Here is a 16090-nt window from a genome sequence, read left to right as displayed (position 1 = left end):
ACTATATTGTTTACGATAAAAGTTTTTACTTACTCATCAAGTAGTGAAAATGGATTTCTTAACTCATTGAATCCTGAAAAGATTACAAGACATTGAGTATTAAGAGTGTCTAAATGTTATGTGAATAGAATAAGGTTAACAATTCATGAGGCATGCAAGGAACAATAGAATGAAACTAATCAAGTAGGGTGGGATGGGGTGAGAAAGCATATAACATGTCCTTTAAGAAACTTATGTAATATAAGAGCCATGGTGGTACTTATAGATTTTTACTGGTTTTATTTTATAAAAGTATTCCACAAGGCTTTTCTTTCCTGATAGCTATAAGAGCTCAAATTGAGATTAAATTTCTCAAACTAATAGCTTCGCCAATGTGTTGAGTGTATTCATATGCAGCCATTTCCCAGTACATATTTGTGCTTATATATATCCCTTAACGATTAACCAGGCTTCACATCAAGAGATAAAGAAAGTTTAATGAGTGTAAGAAAAAAGATACCAAAGCAGTTTAGCTTATAAACCTAACTCAATGTCAGACAAAATTTCCAATAGGACTATTGCCAGCATGTAGATGAGATTTGCATGCCATTTTCACTGTAAGTAACATGTTATACTTGTAAGAATTAATTTTAAGTTAGGGAAGGGTGCAAAATTATACAAGTACCACAGGTGTCCTCATTAAATCGGAAAGGCCAAGACTAGCTCTGATTTGCTCGATCCATACTTGCTCGTTTTTCCTTCCTCCGGAGAGTCCCTTTTATTAGAGCAACTGCCTTTCCTACTTGACTTGATTTTCCATCAGCATTCGCAGCCTTTAAAAAAACACAGTTAACTTGTTTGTTTTGTGACTTTTGTCCATAAGGTCCACAAGGCCTCACGCCTTAGGCATGATGGCAGGGTTTTAAATGTCATAGTGTAAGCTACACAATTACAACACAAGCTATACCCTTACAATTGCAAAGAAGCTATTATCTTTATGATCCTTGCTTGCAAAGGTAGACATTTGATAGAGCCATTGTAATACAAAAACTGACAACTTAAACTGAAGAAAAAAAAAAAGAGAATACTAAGCTAATGGCCTTCTATGTTTCAATTTTCAAACAAACTTGACAAGCCTACACCTAAAATTTGAAGATCAATATCTGAAAGACAAATGACATAGAAGAACTATAACCACTCTTAAATGATTGACAAACAAACAAATTTAATACAAGTAATACATAATAATGTAGCTCATTAATTGAAAAATGAATCATATTATCAAATTGAGAAAGAAATTAGACCTTTGCAGTAGGGGCAACCGAATTAGTGAATCACCTGCAATACGAGCAATCTCTTGCCTACTTATTTTCAACAAGTATCTTAACAACCTCATTAATCAAGATGAATATAATCTGACATTATCATGAGCATATTTTCTGGCCTCTTCCAACTCTTTCTGTACATCCAACTTCTTTAAAATGAGAATAAAATGTTTGGATAATTAACATAAAAATTCCATTTATATAATGTTTTTTTTTTTATTTCATCATATTTTTCCAACTATGTTATCATCTTCTATTATTGCCTGCAAAAGACAACCTCGAGTTCTACCTTACTTAAAACATAAATTTATCATAAATGATTAAACCACAACTCCACCACGTAATAAGGATGCTACTAAATGCGAGGGAAAATTGTGAAGAATCAAATGACAATATATGATAATTTTACAGAAAAAATAAATAAATTATCTTAGCTTTGTTATATAAGACTTCTTAAAAGCACATTTTCTAAATTCTAGTTCAAAAAGACACTAATGAATCTACTCTTCTCGCAAAGAAAACTACTTAAGAAATAAACACATGCTAATAAAATAGTTAGGATACACTCTTAGCTTCTATTTCATTCATCCAGCCAATAGAAAAGAGGATACTAAACTGAGATTGGTGAGGTACTTATCAAGACAAAATGGTGCAATATTTTATCTTGACAATTTTTTCTTTGACTTACTATAATCGTAAAGCTTTTATCTAACAAAACTACTACTTCTACAAGCCACTAAAACAACAGTAATTCATTACTATAAAATCTGAAATGCCAACTTGTTAATACTGATGCATAGCCACAATTACATGTATACTTCTCCGTTTTATTAGTGATCTTCATGATTTTCTTAATCAATTTTTTTATGTTCAAATATGAAATGAGGTGTATTGATAAGTTTCCGAGAATTGAACTATAAGCTGATACATTTATGTATTATTACAAGATATTGATAATTACTCTTAGCAAATTTTAATAATTGCACAGCATAAACCTACCTCAAAAGGGACAAACCCAGAAAAATCAACAAAAAACACATCATAATTCATATATTCACCATCAAAAGGTGGGACAGACCTAGAAAAATCAACACAAAACACATCATAATTCATATATTCACCATCAAATTTAATCACAAAATCAATCAATTTTCAAAATCAATATAACAATTTCCCAAAATCTAACCAAAATAGTATACATCAAACCTCATCCCAGAAAAAAATACAACAAAAAAAAAACAAAATTGAGGGTGAAAACCAAACTTTTAGCAACAAATCGGTTGTTATAATATATTAATATGATAATCATTCAAAACTTCAATAATTATACCCATTACTTCAATAATTATACGCAGTTAACAGCCAAAAAAACCTAAATTAACAATAAAAATAAATGACAAAAAACCAAAAAACCCCAATCGATCAAAAATCAATAACAACAAAAACTAATTAAAAACACATGCAGTACAACCTCATTTGGGTAAACAATACACAACGAAAATCAACAAAAATAAAATGAAATCAATTACGAAGAAGAAAATGCAGTTGAATCCGAAAACACTAGAGTCAATTAGTTAAATCTACCTAAACCAAACAAAAAGAAAGAAGAATAAGAGGAAAAGACGAACCTTAATTGGGGGAATGAAAATGAAAAACTACGCCCTCTAATAGATGTTCTTTAATTGCAACAACCACCCTCCGATATCCTCCAGAAAAATGGGGCTTGCAATTCCTCTTCATCATCCGGCAATTAGGAAAATTCCGAAATGCATGACTGTATAAGCGGAGAGCGCAGGTTGCTCTATGAAAAATTGAGGAATTTCAAAGGTTTTTCAAAGGAAAGAGAAAAATTGAGGTTGTTCAGTGAAAATTTGTGGTAAGTTTGATTAGGAGGAACCGAGGAAACTAGGAGTACTTTTTTAAAAAAAAATTGTAAAAAGAATCCTATATATAAAGTGAAAGGGTATTTTGGGTGATAAATTTCACTATCCCCAAATTACCCTTCTCAAGTTGCAAAATTACCAAAATCCTATATATAAAGTGAAAGGGCCTTGTGGGTGATAAATTTCACTATCCCCAAATTACCCTTCTCAAGTTGCAAAATTACCAAAAAATAATAATAATAAAACAAAAAATCATATCATAACTACCCAATAATAACCGCTCCCTTTCTTCCACATAAATTTACATATTCAACTGTTCTCACTCCCCATAAAATATAAAACCACTTTATTATTATTTTTTTCATCTAATTTCTTATATTGTTCACGCGTAGCGTGTATCTCTTAACTTGTACAAGTAAAGTGAGTATTGTGCACTTAATTATGTAGTTATGCGGAATAACATTTGTAACTGACCTTAATAAAGTCCATTACAATTAATAAAGTCCATTACAATTAATAAAGTCAACAAAATTTGACCAATTATTTGTAACTAGCCTTTTTTATGTCCATTATTAATGATTGATCTTTCTATCTTTGAACTACTTTTTGTAAGTAACCTTGGATATGCCAGTTACTAATACTAATTTATTTGTAACCTGCACTTATAATCTCAGTTACGAAATACCCTTGTAGTAACTAATACAGCTTATGCCAGTTACAAATAGGGCGTTATAAATATAGCATTTTTTCTAGCGACCATGAAGACGTAGCACGAGGCGAGTTTCCCATACGAGATTTCATGCTTTTTTCTTTTTTTGTTCAAACCTTTTTCCCCGTATCTATGTGTCTATTTTTCATGGTTCTTATCTTTTCCATCAATATCCATTCCTTTCCTTTGCATTCGCCAAAAAAAAAAAAAAAAAAAAAAAACCTTTTGTTGAACCAAGTACAAAGTATACCAATGATTTCAGGCACCCTTTGAAACTTATTATTTTCCCTTTAACCATTCAAATACTTTTACATTTCTTCATTAACCACTTTCAGCCTCGTCTTAACGCTTGACGACGGGAAGGTGTGAAATTTGTGTGACGTTCAAAATTAAAGCAAGTTTAAAAGAGACAAAATAAATAATTAAATAAATAAATAAATAATAAAAAAAATTTCTAGGGACAAGTGTAGGGAATAATTTCAAGCATCCCACACTTGACCACTACTGTGATCATACACTTAAGTATGGTGGCGTCTAAAGGAAGGGAAGCTAGAGCAAAAGAGTCGCCAACAATATTTAGGAACTTGTAAACCATTCAAAGGGTGAAGGTTACACCCTTTTATGATCCATGAGATCGGTAACTCCATAGTGGTTTAGAACCATGACTGGATATTCGGGAATGAAGGTACAAATCCAACCTAAAAGAGATTGAACCTGACCTAAAAATAGGCCTCTAATTTATTCTTCTCATATTCATGTGCGCTTTCTGACTAACATACAATAAATATATTAATCCTAAACATGTTAAATCTATGTTGGTTGAATATTAATGCACAAACAAATCTATTATTGGCGATCACTTGAATTATAATTTTATTAACTTATATGGAGTGCCCCGTGGTTTCTTAAGTGCCAGCCGCAAACAAGATTATTAATTATCTTATTAAACGTAATTACAAATACAAATTCCTTTTAAACCTGCAAGAGAGGGGGCATGATCAAGAAATAACATAATAATATGATATCAAGCAACATGATAAATAAAAATCATCATCATAACAATATTTTCATTTAAAGCATAATAATATTAGCAAGATCCAAGGCATAATACTAACAAGATTAATAACAAATCCTAGCATGTCACTAAACAATAAAAATCAAAGCTTTAACTCTTATACGATACTAACATGACAGAAGAAAATAAGAAGTAAACTAAGCATAATACTAGAAAGCAATAAATAACATCCTTACATGATAATAGGAATTAAAATAATATAAACATGCTTTCTAAAGATATAGAGCAATTAAAACAATTTACTTTGTTAGCTCGTATCTCTTTCTATAAAAACAATACACACATTAGTAACTTCAAAGAAAATATTAAATCAAAAAATTAATTTAAATAATTGAAGTAGGGATTTGGGACCAACCTCTCAGAAATTATCAACCTTTCATGTCTAGGGAGAAGCAACTTCTATCTTGGCTAGGTGTGTCTAAGACTCGTGAACGCAGTATTTTATTTGAAAAGGGAAGGCTTAAAAAGAGGGAGAAAGAATAAGCTTTGTCGTTCACGCTGATTCACGCAATTTCTATAAACCTGTACGAAATCCTTAATCTAATTTGATTAACAATGTCCGTATTTATCTTTGAAAATCAGATTTAATCTCTTTAAAACACCTGTTTTAATCCAAATAGAATTCTTTATTTGATATAATTATCATTCCTAATCCCATTAGAACTCAATACAAACTTCTAGATTATTCTAGAAGATTAAAATAAATCCTAATAACTGTAGGAATATTAATTAATGGGCCCCCCACTAGATTATTGGGCCATTAAACCCTTTCAGGCCCAATTTAGTATTTTACCCATAACTTCCTCATTATTAATCGGAATTTGGCTTATAATATATCGTTGTAAAGCTGTGTTTCAGCCCAATCAATCTACACTTTTATTGGACCCTCATCATGGACAAAACTAAATTGAAACGGACATTTTCATAAATAGAGTTCATTTTCGAAAATAGAAAGAAGAGTTATTTTTATTAAAACTATCGCATCACGAGAATTTTCACACTTTCACTTTGTTCGATAATCAAATGACGTGAAAGGTACTTATCACTGGGTTTTGGTTTTTGGGAAGACATAAGTAGGTGTCTATAGAAGCCCCCACTTTGACTGAGTTTGTAAAAATGCATGTTTCGAAAATAAAAGTCAAAGTAGCGATTGGGAAGGAGAATGATTCAGAACGTTCTGCGATCCTAAATCATTCTTGTAACATCGATACCTGCAAACTAGCATTATTTAAACAGATAAAAGAGTTAAGAAACGTGTATCTTGCACCGTCGAGCACACATCTCCGGGGTAACCGATTTCATTGCTACGTGATGTTGTGGCTACCTTCCAAAAGCTAGGAGACATCACCTGAAGACAGCTATGCTTGTAGCTGCCTTCTATTTGTGTTGTGACAGTCTTCCATATCTTAGGGAATACTACGAAGATTGCTCTGATTAAAGCACTCTTCTACCGTTTTGTGACCATCTTCCGCAAGCCAGGGAACACGATCGAAGCCAACTTTGCTTGTAGTTATCCTCAGTTTTTTGAGAATTTCTCAAATTTTAGGTGAAACTTTTGAAGATAGCTCTGCTTATAGCCATCGTCGTCGAAGGTGACTCTGCTTGTAGTCATTTTTAGTTGTTTGTGATAACCCTCCCCATGCTAGGAAACATTGTCGAAGACCATTATGCTAGTAACGATCCTTAGTTTTGCTTGATAACTTTCTTAAGAAAGTTATCGAAGATCACTGGTTGTTGATCCTCAGTTTCCCGGTGCTTTAAAGGAATGCTTGTTGCGCCATTGCATGTAATTTTCTTGTACGTTTGCTATTGATGCTCACTCGTCTCTTACTAATAGAGATTCGAATGATATGGCCACGCGTCTCTAAATAAAAGAGCTTGATGAGGGATGTTCACTCGTCTCGGAACAAAGGAGCTTGATGAGGGAGATGTCCGCGCGTCTCTGAACAATAGAGCTTTGAATGCTATGCCCATGCGTCTCTAAGAAAAAGATCTTTGAATCCTATGCCCACACTTCTTAGAGAAAAAGAGCTTTGAATGCTTGAATGTATGTTGAGATTGTTCGGTTGGCTGCAAATAGGAGCCTTATTGAATGGTTGTATGTTGTAAAATCAAAAGATTGCCAAAAGACTTTGCTGGTATGTTTCTTAAGGTGACCTAAGGCTTGATGTTTGTCTTAGGGTTGACCTAAGAATTGATGTGCTTGACATTGTACTTGCCTTGACTTGAGGTTGACTTAATGTGATTGACTTGGCTTAACTTGAGGTTGAATTAGTGTGTTTTGACACGTGTGTGTAGACTCAACTCGATGTGATATGACACGACATGACTTAACGTACGTTGACTCGTGTGTGCATTTTGTGACGTGCTTATGAGACTCTAAATGCTAAAAAACAAAAAAAATTCTGTCATTTTTGTTGAGGGTATGACTTTCTCCCGGAAAAGAAAGACGCGAAAAGGAATCAAAGCAAGTGTTTGCAGTGCATGTTGAATGAGCTTAGTCAAATGTATGCATCGAAGTTGTATCTCTTAGTGTAAGGATTAATTCATCCTAGGATATATCAATTGTTTACTCGATGTTGAAAGTATTTGTTTAACTTTGGCGCGGAGGCTAAGCATTTCATACTTTGTGATGCAATGATGTTTATGAGTGATTTTGATATGACAAGGCATGCTTCAACGTTGTGTTAATATTTCATGACAAAGGGTTCCTAAGAGAAGGGATATTTGGTTTTGTATCCGTGTAGTGTGTGAAAGTGACACTATGGTTAGGCCACAAAGGCTAACGATGTGAAAATATAATAAAAGAGTCAAATAGCGGTGACTCTTAGGCTAGGTAAGCTAATGATGTAGGGACCAAGCCCCAAGTCTAGCTCTAAATTGATAGGGATGAACATCGGAGATCCCTTGATATGATCATGTATGAATGTGAATGTAAATGAATGCATTTTTATTACGGTCGCACCCCAATGTGAGGTTGCCTACGTATCCGTTAGGAATCAGGCCGAACGTAGCTCTAGCCGAACCTCGCACAAGTGTGTGTATAACTGAAAGAGATCTTTGAAGGGTTGTATCGTGGTTAGGCTAAAGGTTGAAGAAGAAGGGGATAAAGGCTCGAGACCCTAGGTAAGCCCCAAAGGTGTGCAACCTTGCTTTTGAATCTTTATATTTGTATGCTTGAGGTTTCTCACTTTTGAACTCTCTTTTGTTTATATTTTTGCTCTTTTATTTTTTTTGCTTCATCATTTTTTATTTTGATAAGTGTGGGAAATCCCAATCATGCGGTCTATCACTCACTTGGCATTCATGTTTCTCAGGCACGGTACCGAGCACTCGATAAGAGACGTAATCTGAGACGTGTTCTTATCAAAGATATATTCATATCAATGACATTGGAACATTTGCCCTTTTGCACACTTTTATTATTTTTTTCCTTTTTTGAATTTTTATGATCTAGGTAAAATTACTCAAGGTTTTGTATTTGGAATTTGCATAAGTTTCATACTATCCCATCCCAAGGTTAGGTAGATGTGGGTTGAAAAAAGAAAGGTTTATCGTTAGACAACACTAGTAGAAAATATCAAAAAGGCACCCCCTAATTGGCACTGGTTCAGTCCAAACCGGTGCCAAAAATGGCCTACAAAATTGGTGGGAAGCTGAACCAGAGTAAAAGGCACCGGTTCACTTCAAACCGGTGCCAAAATCATAAAGGCCACAGGTTTGAACCGGTGCCTTTGTGAACCAGGCCTTTAATTATTAAAAAAAAAACCGGCCTCTTCTTATAACTCGGCCTCTTATAAGCCTAACCCTAAAATCAGTTGTCCTCTTCTCTCTCCTCTCACTCCGCCTCTTCTTTCTACTCTAATCTCCCTTCTCCTCTTCTCTCCCTTCTCTCTCCTCTAGCTCTCCTTCATTCCCAATCTCTTTTCTTTCTCTTCGAACATCTCCGCAACAACAACAACAACACCACCGCAACAACAACAACAACACCACTGCAAAGCCGCCGCCACCACCACCATCTCTTCTCTTTAATTTTTTATGGGTTTCATCAAAAATTTTTTGGTTTAATCCACCACGAACACATGCATTAGCAAGGTTAGGGTATATTTTCTTGATTTTAATTCGATTCTTTTGTTTTCGATTTCTGGGTTATTTTGTTTCCGAATTCAATTTTGATTTTTTTTTTTTCTGATTTTTGTTTCTTGTTATTTCAATTTTAATACATTGTGTTTTCGATTTTGATTTTTTGTTTTACGATTTCTTGGTTATTTTTTTTCGATTTTTGTTTATTCGATTTTAATATATTTTGTTTTCGTTTTTGATTTTTTATTTTTCGATTTCCGGATTATATTTTTTCTTATGTTTGATTTTGAATTTTTTTTTCGATTTTTGCTTTTGTTTATTCGATTTTAATATATTTTGTTTTCGATTTTAATTTTTTCTTTTTCTGATTTTTGTTTCTTGTTTATTCGATTTTAATACTTTTTTTATTTTGATTTTTTTTTTTGATTTTTTTGTTTTTCGATTTCTGTGTTTTTTAATTTATATTTTTTATCTGGGTTTTTTTCGATTTCAATTTTGATATTTTATTTCGATTTCAATTTATTTCCCTTTCTGGGTATTTTTTATCTGGGTTTTTTTTGATTTCTGGGTATTTTTTGGTTTAATTTTTTGGCGATTTCAAATTTTTTTCTGGGTTTAATTTTTTTGGAAGCTTAATTATATTAATCGTTTTTTTTGCTTTAATTGGTGCAGGTATCTTGAGTTAGATCTTAAATGGAAGAATCAAGACTGAAGAATATTGAGTTTATTTTTTTATTTATATTGTAATTTTTTTTATATGTTGTAATTGAACTACTATTGTATTGATCTATATTGTAAAATTGTTTTGATTATATATTGTAAATTTTTGATTATGTTGATTGAAATTCGATCTATATTTTGATGCTCTAAATAATTTAAGTCAAGATTTTTGATTGTTTGATGTTCTAAAAAAAATTATAATATTTGGCACTTTTGGCACCGGTTAACCGGTGCCAAAAACAATTCCAAAATTTTTTAAACCCATTTTTGGCACCGGTCAACCGGTGCCTATTTCAAGTTATGGCACCGGTTTAAACCGGTGCCTTTTTAAACCCCTTTTTGGCACCCCCCACATTGGCACCGGTTCAAACCGGTGCCTTAGGTCGGGTTTGAACCGGTGCCAAATTCATTTTTTCACGTAGTGCAAGGCTCAAAGTGGTTTATTAAGAAAGGATTTATATTTTTAAAGGGTGAAAGTGATATGATATGGCTACAAGGGGCGCCTCAAATCATTAGTATACCTTGTTCTTAGTCTGGCATTTTTTTTAAATGCAATGCAATGATCAAATTATTGAAAAGAAATGCTCATTTTATTAAAGGAAAAAATAAAAATCCTACAAAATAAATCTAAGGAAAATATGAAGGTGCCTATGCTAGACTTATAATGGAAAGGAGGAATCCAAGAAATATAACAAAGAGATCACGAAATTCTTGTCATTGTAGCCCGCCTTGTGTCTTGTGCTTTATCATCATTCGGTCTTCTTACCAGTTGGAGGTAAGGGAAGCTTGTTATTATCAATAAAATATTGGATGACCTCCTTTAACTCACAACAACTCTCGGTAGTATGCCCTCTACCTTGATGGTACTTGCAATGAGAGTTAGAATTCCAATTGGGTAACCTGTTTTCGGGTGTTGGATCTTAAAGAGGCCTAATAGGAGTGATGAGTCCTTTGACATGGTGCCGATCGAAAGTAGTATCATAGTTCATCTTGATAGGGATAAATTCTTTCTTTAGTTGCTTTTTTGGTCTTTGATTATGCATGCAACTTCCATTCTGATAGGAAGAAACGGAAGAAATATTGTTGTTCTTCCTACTCTTGCCACCATTATTATTATTATTGACTTTGATCTTCTTGTCCGTTGGAGAAATACCAAGGCAATTTGAATCAAGAAAGTCTTGAATTCGGTCTTTGAGGGTGAAGCACTCTTCAGTGATGTGACCAAGACCTCTATGATATTTGCAATAGGAGTTTGGATCATTATTGGGAGACTATATATTTATCAGGTAGAGGGTTTTGGCTTAGACCAATGAGATGAATAAGGTTTTGACTACGACAATAGTCAAAAGCTTCATTATAAGTCATTCCTATTGGTGTGTATTCTTCAATGGTCCGCTTTACCCATGGTTTAGGAGCATTGAATTTTCCTTTAAATTCTTGATGGGAAGAAGAAGGAAGAGACCTTTCTTTATCATTATTATGGTCTTAGTGATGATAGCGTTGTTTGATTACTGATATCAAATTTGCTAGGCCTTCCATCATATTCAAGAGCTTGGCGATGATATCTGGCAGTTTTTGAACATTCTCTTTCAGACTTGTCGAGTTTCCCTTGTGATAGAGGAATAAACTAGTCGTTAATTGCTTAACCCAAAATCAAACACTATTTATAAAATCCTACCAACCAATCTTATGCTATTCTGTCTTTCTTGAGCCTCCTTGGGTTTGTGTTGCTAGCTGATAGTTTATGGCTACGATCCTTTGTTCTGGTTTGTACTGCATGTATGTTGTAGTTCTGTCCTGGCAGGCTGACTTCGGGACTGGTTTCAAGATGTTTTTATGGTGATGCTGGTGGATTGTGTATGCTTTGTTATTGTTTTGATGTGGTGGAGGTTGGTTGTCATGGGTGAGTCTTGGTTATTTTAGCATGATTGGTCTATAGTGGATTGAGGCCCTATTTTAGTGTTGTCTCCTAGCATGAGGTGCTAGTTGATGGCCTGGATTGTATGGTGGGTGGTATTCCTATTACTACCTTGTTTGTTGCTTCTACTAGGACTCCTTCTTATGCCTCTTCTATTGTGGTCATTGTTGCTCTACCTTTGTCGTGGCATCTTATGCTTCTCTGCCTTGCTTGGGCCTCCTTATGTTTGTGCTGCTGGATGATGGTTCATAGCTGCTATCTTTTGTCCTGGTTTGTACTGCATGCATGTTGTTGTTCTGTCCTGGCAGACTGATTGTGGGATTGTTATCAAGCTGCTTTTTATGATGATGCTGGCGGATGGTGTATGCTTTCAAGCTAAGCTGATGCTTTTTTATACTTACCTTATTTGTTATCTTTGGATGTTTGGGTTTATTACCCACTTTTGGTTGTAGCTTCGGTTTCCTCTCCCTTTGTTAGTTAGAGGTTCCGTAGTTGTTGTCTTTGTATTGCCTTCGGGCTTTGGTTTTGTTGCTTCTTTGGCCCACAGGGCATGTACTGAACTTTCATTTCTTGAAGTTGCTACTTTTATGGGTAGTAACTCTTTACTTTTGGTAATAAAATTCTTTTAAAAAAAAAAGTATAGGGTCGAACCCAAAGGAGTTAGTTGGTGTTCTCTTTAGCCTAAATCAAGCTATTTCGGAGATTGAAGTGAGAAAATGGTTGGTGTTATGATAGCAAAATTAGACTAATCAAGTAATTCAATAAGCTAAATGCTAGGGATATTGGTTCCACATGCTAATTCAATAATCATGCTAATCGATAATTTCTTCGTTTGATTCAAGCGTTGCAAAGGACAAACAATAGTAGAAATCAAGAGAATTCAAGAGCTATCTCCTAGAGGCCAAACTAGGGGTCACTATGAATGGCTAATCAAGGAAATTCACAATTAAACTCAATCAATTAAAGCAATTCTCAAATTGATAGGTCATGTCATTAAGAAATGCAATGCAATCTAGATTAATCTTATAGGTCGATCATTCCTAATCTAATTAATCACATGCAAAACTATGTCAACCAATTTAATTGCAACAATTCAATCAATCAAAGATCATCAACTAGCACAAATTATCAATCAAGCATGCTTCCCCTTCTCCCTAGAAACTAATCTACTCACTAATCATGGTGTAACTCAAGAACAAATCACTAGAATTAGCATTGATCATCATTCTAAATCAAAATCAAGAGAAAGCAATATCAACTACAATATCCAATTCAAATTCAAGCAATACTAACAATCAAAGATGAAACTAAATCAATCAAGTAAGAGATGAACTAGAAGAAGAAAATCTTACTAACATTAATGATTGAAAATGAAGAAATCCAAGCTCAATTGATCCAATGTTGAAATACAAATCCAATACCAAGAACTTCTCTCTAACTTCTCTCTCTAAAATTAAGCTAATGAAAAATATCTAAAAGTTATCTTCAAAAAAGGAATTACAAGTGTATTTATAGGCAAAGAAGAAAAACGGGATTCCCGCGCCCTCTCCAATAAACCCTGCGCCCGCGGAAAAATGGGTACGGAACCCATTAAAAATTCTGCGGGCTTCTTGGGCAACACCCGCACCCGCGGCAAAAGCACCCGCGCCCGCGGCAAAAGCGCGGCGAATCCCCTGCTCCCAAAGGGTGATCAGAGGGTCGCGGTCTCTCTGATACGAGCGGACTCTCTAAACTACCCGCACCCGCGGCAAGCCCGCGGCCAGACCGCACCCGCGGCAAAAGCACCCGCACCCGCGCCCGCGGCAGACTGGCAGGGCTTGATGCCCTCTCTGAGCCCTCTCCAAGCCGATTATTTCCTCCTTGCTTAGTTAATCTAGCCCATATTGATTCCCTTGCAAAGACAAATCCTAGGTACCTACGAAAACAAACAACGAAAAGGAATAAAAGGAAAAAAAACCAAATAAAAGGAAAACACGAGGAAAACACGAAAAACACAAGGAAAGAAAGAAAGAAAGGGATTAAAGGAAAAAGGACCAAAAATAAGATAAGAAAGCATAAAAAGGAAGATGAAATCATCCTAAAAGACTACCCTATGAGTGCCATAAATGACACTCATCAAATTCCCCCAAACTAGACTTTTGCTCGTCCCGAGCAAAAACAAAGGCTAAAAAGGAAAAGGAAGGGCTTATTCAAAATAAGAAAAGAAAAAGAAAGAGGTGAGAATATACACTAACTCACTGTCGTAGGAATCACGGTCAATTTTAGCAACAAAAGACAAGCCATTTAAACCCCTAGATCGCTCTAGAGGACGAGTGATGCTCTCGTAAAGGTTTCCTAGAGATAACCTATAACTCTTATTAAACAAACAAAAGAAGGAAAAATGAGGCAAAATTCAAGAATAAAGAACAAATAAAGAAAAACAAAATAAAAATAAAAATCTTTATGAAATGGACTTTACAAAGTGACTATAGTTCAAATGAATAACAACCTTTCTAAAGTAAGTAATGGTATGCACGTTATAAGATACCTAAGGTTGATTGAAACATAAATATGCTAAGCATAGGAACTAGTTGTCACACTCCACTTTCATCCCAAACGATCTTACCGCGTTCCCCCTACTAATCTCATATCTCCCCTTAGTGAGAGTCTCATAGATTCCACGAAGGAACCGGAAAAAGATCGAATTTATGGCTTACTCGACATCTTGACTTCACATCCTCTTTCCTTAGGCTATAACCCATGATTCCCTCCACCGATGAATGACTCAAACCCTAGGTCAAAAGGTCTTCCCAAAGGTTGTAACGTAAGGCAAAAAGGGTTAAGGTAGGCTAAATTTAAAATTTGGTGGTTAACCTAAATTGTGAAGCAAAGATTGCGCATTTCTCTACACCATAACCAAGTAATCACCAAACAAATTACCAACACCCCCAAGCTTATTCAAAGCTAAGATCACAAACAAATACACAAAAAGCATGAGAACGCTTCCCCCCAAGCTTAAATGGAGCATTGTCCTCAATGCTCAAAAAGGAAGAATACTCACATAATAATATTTTTGCAATTTTCACTTTTTTTATTTTTTTTTATATTTTTTTTTCATATTTCATTATTAGTGCTTTGTCCTCTCCTCTTTTAACTTTGGACGACTTTTTCAAATTTGCACTTGCTTTGTCCTTGCCTTTTTTCACTTTGGACGACCTTTTCATTTATTCACTTGCCATTATTCACAAAATATACACAACACAAACTTGCTTTCAAGAGAACCAAATATCCAAACTCCTCCACCACAAACTCCAAAAATAATGAACAATTTCTTCACAAAAACCAAGAATGGAAACGAAAATGAAACAAAAGGCTCAAGATCTAGAGATGTGGGTTGAAAAGAAGGGAAAAAGGCTCAAAGGGTTAGCAAGTAGGCAAATGTATCCCTAAACCCAAAAGTAAAAATAAGGAAACTATCCTAGAAAAAGGAAAAAAATACCTCCCCGAAAAGATGCCTTTGTCCTCCCTAGGTGGTTTGGTCTCGGTCTTAGGAATCATACGTTAAGATTCAAGATTAAGTTTGCGAAAGTCAAGAATCCATGCCGCTCATGCAAGAATATGATGAATGCTTGAAAAAGTATGAATCTCACATGGTTGTAGCAAAAACTCACTAAGGTTGTCAAATTGAAGATAGGGAGCAACTACCAACATGCCACAAACAAGTAGAATCCAGATTCATGATCCCCCTAGTTCTAGACAACTACCTTAGCATGCTTTATCCTAGAATCAACCAAACGTAATCTCAAACGTGCATACCATGACCACCTAGTAAGGTTATTATTCAAAAGCAAGAGTCCAATGTTTACAAGTCCAAGTCAAAAAAGAATGAAAGAGTGAAAAATAAAGCCTCAAAAAGCTATGTACAAAACCAAGAACAAAAAGAAGAGAAAAGAAAAGAAAATATGGAAAACCAAGATAAAGGAAAAGTAGGAGAACAAATAAAAGGACAAAGATGCAATCATAACACGTATTTCCCAATCGACAAACAAGCGGTCAAATGGCCACATCGCCAAAGACCCGAAACACACTAGGTGTTATAATCATACATCCTCGAACCGTTCAACTCTCCTAAAACTAATACTAATATAAGCAACCAAGAAAAGTAAAGGAAGAAAAGTAAAGAGATAAAACAAGAAAGGCCTCACCAAGCGTCCAAGCTATGCTGCAATAATAAAGGAGCAAGAACGACCTCCTCTAAGAAGCTTCGAAGACCAAAGCAGTGGCTATGAGCAAGGTGAGAAAAAGAAAAGAAAAGGACTATATACAAAATGAAATTGTTAGTAACTTCCAAACAAAATCAAACTAAAGTAAATTTACGCGAAAACTATGTACAAAGAACCAGAGAAACCATCATCATCA

The 16090-nt window shown here is 34.6% G+C and overlaps 1 long non-coding RNA gene across 1 annotated transcript; it reads right to left on the bottom strand.

Annotated features, from left to right (window-relative positions):
* Positions 1-482: 482 nt before the first annotated feature.
* Positions 483-3531, bottom strand: LOC110726857. The gene is made up of 2 exons (XR_002512412.1): positions 2933-3531; positions 483-812 (listed from the first exon to the last, which is right to left on the bottom strand). It is a non-coding gene; the product is annotated as an uncharacterized LOC110726857 (long non-coding RNA).
* Between the last annotated feature and the right edge of the window lie 12559 nt (positions 3532-16090).

This window comes from Chenopodium quinoa, unplaced genomic scaffold (assembly GCF_001683475.1).
Source record: "Chenopodium quinoa cultivar QQ74 unplaced genomic scaffold, ASM168347v1, whole genome shotgun sequence".
Taxonomy (NCBI): domain Eukaryota; kingdom Viridiplantae; phylum Streptophyta; class Magnoliopsida; order Caryophyllales; family Amaranthaceae; genus Chenopodium; species Chenopodium quinoa.
This window is presented reverse-complemented; position numbering and strand designations above follow the sequence as displayed.